The sequence below is a fragment of the Aplysia californica genome, unplaced genomic scaffold, assembly GCF_000002075.1.
Source record: "Aplysia californica isolate F4 #8 unplaced genomic scaffold, AplCal3.0 scaffold00013, whole genome shotgun sequence".
In the NCBI taxonomy this organism is placed as follows: domain Eukaryota; kingdom Metazoa; phylum Mollusca; class Gastropoda; order Aplysiida; family Aplysiidae; genus Aplysia; species Aplysia californica.
Window position 1 is genome coordinate 659,721 of NW_004797283.1, and position 4,888 is coordinate 664,608.

The 4,888-nt window shown below is 40.1% G+C and overlaps 1 protein-coding gene across 1 annotated transcript in view; it reads right to left on the bottom strand.

The window, feature by feature from the left end:
• The window catches only part of LOC101845207 (leucine zipper putative tumor suppressor 2), a 144,467-nt gene extending 140,766 nt beyond the window's left edge, over positions 1 to 3,701 (bottom strand). The window contains exon 1 of the mRNA XM_005090131.3: positions 3,520 to 3,701. The gene's annotated coding sequence lies outside the window, so the exon portion shown is untranslated. The remainder of the gene's footprint in view (positions 1 to 3,519) is intronic.
• Between the last annotated feature and the right edge of the window lie 1,187 nt (positions 3,702 to 4,888).

The window sequence follows — 4,888 nt, forward strand, 5'->3', positions numbered from 1 at the left end:
GGGGGGGAGGGCAGTAGTCTACTGATTGGTTTCCTCATTATCTATAAAATGTACAGTCTATGGATGATCTACCATTTAATGACATGGTTTCATCACTTAACAGCCACAATTTTCCAGGAACAGATTGAAACACTGGATGCACTCAAAAGAATAACAGACCATCTGTTCACGAAAGTGCACACCTGAACAGGAAGACAATCAACAGAATGTTGAAGGAAAAAGATACAAGAGAAGACAAAGAACACACTGGTCAAAAGTTCAAGTGGGCAAAGAGAAACAGGATTTTAAAAAACGTCCCCCCCTAAAAAAACCCCAACCAAACCAGGCGCAGGATGCGGAGGAGAAAAAGAGGAGCAACTAAAAGGGTATAAGAAAACAAGGGCCCTGATTTTTTTTACAAACAAAGAAGAGAAAAGCAAAATTTGGTATATGAGAGTAAAGAAACAAACAGGTATAATAATAGTTCGTCCATCAAGGATTGATGATGATCTTATAACATCCAAGGATAAAGAGGAGTTACAGACCTTGCTAGCTACCACAGACAGGTAAAATGTTCCACTGAGCTGGCTATCATGTACTTTGATGATTGGGGAAGTGATGTTTGTTGTGCTTTTGAGCAGGTTGGTGGAGGATTTCAGTTTTGTAATGATGGTGAGCCAAAAATTGTCACATGCCCCGGAGAAAGAATCCATACATTCTTTTGCATGCTGGTCTCATCAAGTGACAACTGGGCACAGTCATCAACAAACATGAGGTCACATACCAGAACCGTTTCAGCCTTTTCAGTCTTAAACTTTGACAGGAATCGTGCACCACGCACATAAGTTCTGGACCTAATGATCCCGCCTGAAGGAAGAGACCTGAAGTGAAAGCCTCCGGCAACAATACAAAGAAAATGATGCTGAAAAAAGTTGGAGCCAGTGTGCAGCCTTGCACCACACCAGTAGTGAGAAGGAAAGGCTCCAATATTTTTCCATGGCTCTTGACCCAGGCCTGCAAGGCTATCATGGAACTGTCTCACCAAGTTGAAGATCTTAGGTGGGCATCTGAATCTCTCTATAACTTTCTACAGGTCTCAATGGCAGAGATGGTGTTAAATGCCTTTGTGAGGTCAAAGAAACAAACAGTCGAAAATGCTGAGACTACTTTTAGACATGTAGTGTAACATCAAGAGTAAAAGATCACTGGTACAGTAAATCAGAGGCCTTTGCAAGCTACAAAAAAATCAAACCATGCATTTTTACACGCATTTATAGCACAAAATAACTGTGAACTGTAACGAATTAATGATCAGAGTACAGGTGCAGGTAACGTGATCATGCATTTTGAATCCACACACTTTTTGCAATAACATATATACAATTATCAACACGTGGTCTGTGTAAGCAAGAAACAAGAGCCACAAATTTTGTAAACAAACATGGCTCACATGACTCCCATTCATGAGTGTAAACTAATAATTCAGACTCTCAACAAATAAGTTTCTGTGGGGACCTAAAACATTAAACATAACATAGAATCTATATGAAAACACACGCAAGATTCTAAGGGTAAAATCATGTAAGATAATCATCATATAGAATATAGAACTATTGGAAAACATTGATGTCTTCTTGTTTGAGGCTCGTACTCAAATGTGAAATCCAAAGACAACTTGAGCAACAAGGTGAAAGTGCCCAGAGTTGGAAATAATGAGCTGAATCTCAGCTACATACAGGACTCATCTTGCAGTAAACAATCAGAACTCAGCCCCTTCTCGTGAATCTAAAAATTCAACCCCAGAACCATTTCTCAGCATATATATAGAATAGGACGAGATTTATAAAAAAATAAACCAGGACCAGACTGTGAAAATGTCAAGACTCAATGAAGAGCGCCTTCTTACAAGGCAGAAAAATAAAGATAGAAGGTTCTAAGCCTATCATTAAGTCAGACTAGTGACCAGAGCTCTGTGTTTCTTAACTTGGGTTTGATTGAACCCCAGGGGTTTAGCGAGTCATTCTTAAGGGTTTGGCAGCAATCTTCACATTCTGTCATTGCATTCACTTCGCAATTTAATAAGAGAATGAAATTAGGGGTACCCTGCTCTGTGTCATAGTATAGGACGTAGGACGAGGGTGCGTAACTTGACTGATCATAAAATTCTCAGTTATGATGACACAGAGCCTTACTATTTACTAATGACTACAAGCCATGGTAAGATACAGAAAAAGTAACTTCAGTAAGATCTAACTTCCAAGCTCTGCCTAAAGATATTATAGATATTGATTGACAGTAATGAGTCTTTGTAGAATCTGGATTTGAAGATCAAGTAGGGACAACAACGTGGTTGATCGTAGAACTACAAATACAACAATAAGTTTGAATAGACAGACCTGGAATTATCCTGGAACAGGAATCCATCACAGTCACAGGGTTATTAATTATAATGAAACATTTTAGAGAGTCTGATGTAGGCTGTGCATATATAGAATCAAGATCATGCCATGGTTGGAACGACTTCCATGATAATAAGTGACCATCCCAACAAACACAAGAAAGAAGTGACCAAGAACCCTAACCTAAACACACGAAGCTCGAACACCTAGCATACCTCTACGATTGGCTCAAATATAGACTATAATAGACGATGTATTTCCACCATCTATTTTTGTCATCTTCCGGGACTTCCCTCGCCAGTTGACTAGCTCTCACCGTGGTGGGCTCACTTTGCCTCTTAGAGTGCGGTGGGCTACGTCACTAGGTTTCATTGCCGACTGCTTGGGCTGTGTGTGTGTGTGTGCATGCTTGTGTGTGTGTGTACTGTGTGAGCGTGTGTATTGTGTGAGCGTGTGTAGTGTGTGTGTGTGTACAACTTACAACTTATGAGAATTGCTGAGATTGTTTATAAGATAACACAAAAAGTAATTTTAAAAAACACAAAAAAAAACAAAGAAACATGGCGAGATCTTGACAAGTTACAGCAAGAGTCTTGGGGGAAACCCCAGAAGACGACAAAAATGGATGGCGGAAATACGTCATCTATATAAATTTGGGCCAATCACAGAGGTGTGCTAGATGCTCGTTGCAGCTTCATGAAACTTAAACCCTACACCCCTCTTTCTATTTATTAACTCTGTCTCATAGTGGGGTTGCTCGTTGTTATGAAAGTCCTCCCCCATGGTCAATTCGGCATGCGGCAATTCAGTGTATTGTTATTGAGACTTTACTAGATTCTAGATCTAGATCTATAGTAATTTAGTATTGTCAAAGGAAACTATCCTCCAGTAGGCACTAGAATCTAGATCTCTAGATGTAGATCTAGATTCTAGATCTAGATATCTAGATCTAGAATCTATCTCTAGACTCCAGATCAACTGTCAACAGTACTCGGTCAGTTGAGTACAGTAGGCCTACAACTACAATACAATCTAGATCTAGAATCTAGATCCTAGATCTCTAGTCAACTACAGTTATAAACAAACACACAAACCAGTAGATCTACCGGTATGATGAGGCTCTTGTGTCAGTGAAACTTACCACCTGGACAATGTTCTCGAAAACAATATCGTTGTTAGCTATTTTTGTTGGAGCTACAAACATACAGTGGACTGCTTTCTCACTTTCGCAGTGTGTGGCACCAAGTACAGAGCTACATGAGTTAGGACCCCTGCGTCCAGCTTTCCACACGCTTCGCAGTTTGCAAACAGTGGGCGATTCTGTTTGTGGATTCATAATGTTCGTGACCTCTTTTCTGAAGAGCTATCATTAACGGTGATAAACTTTGATAATAGTCGTTTTTATTTTTCATAGATCACCACAATACCACATTGTCACGAAATGTCCATCGTAGCACATACAGTGTGTCGTGTGTGTGGGATGGCTTTAAAGCTATGGGGATACAGTTGGGAAGAAGAATAAGGAAAAATAAGAACAGGAAGAAAACTAGAAGAACTAGGAGGAGAAGACAGATTTAATTCTTAGACAACAGGTGTTTGAAATATGCTGTGTGGGCCTGAATGATTAATGTGCGAGTGCTGGAAGTCCTAAAAATAAAGACATGAATGTTTGTTTTGAAAGTTCTTTAGAACACCCACAAGCAAGAATACAAAAGTGCATCCGATGAGTTGAGACATGTACAATTCATGCACACTCAGAATGTTGCATCATTTGTCCATTCACTTCTTCACCCTGGTATCGGGTATAGGCCACCAAGAATGGGCTCTCCACCTCCTGCCAGTCTGGTCTCATATGCCGGAGATCTGCTTCTAGATCTCGCTCCCGGTTGGATCTTGGCCTTCCTCTCTTTCCCCGACCCTGGGGGTTCCATCTTAGACTGTGTCTTGTCATATTGTGTGTTAGTTTTCTGTGTGTATGTCCAAATCATCGCAATAATCTCTTCTTGATCTCACGGCCCACTAAGCTGCTGTTTGGTTCGCCTTAAAAATACATTTTACAACAGAATGTTGTATACTGTAGTAATTTTTCGTCACAATGTATAATGGAAACCGGGCAAAAATGAACGAAAGAATGAATGAATGAATTGGCAGATTTTCCTGCATATTCCGCTCTGTTAGCGCCTGCAATTTTGGCAAGGGCAACAGCAACAACAACAAAAATAAAAAATGCTGAGAAGTAGTGAATAAACACAATGGTGGTCTTTAGTACTTTCATCGTCTCAAGTAGCCAAAGAACCACTTTAAAGAAATTATCTTCTTTTTCCTTTCCTTTTCTTTTTCTTTCCTCTCCCTTTTTGGGGGGGGAGGGGGGGGGGGAGGGACAATGAAAGATACAGAGGTTTTTACATCCATGATAGCTGATATCTGGCAACAGATAATATTTCAGAGTAGACACCGCCTATGAAACCGAACATCTATTTTCGGTTTAACGTTCAACTTCCGGCTAGAAT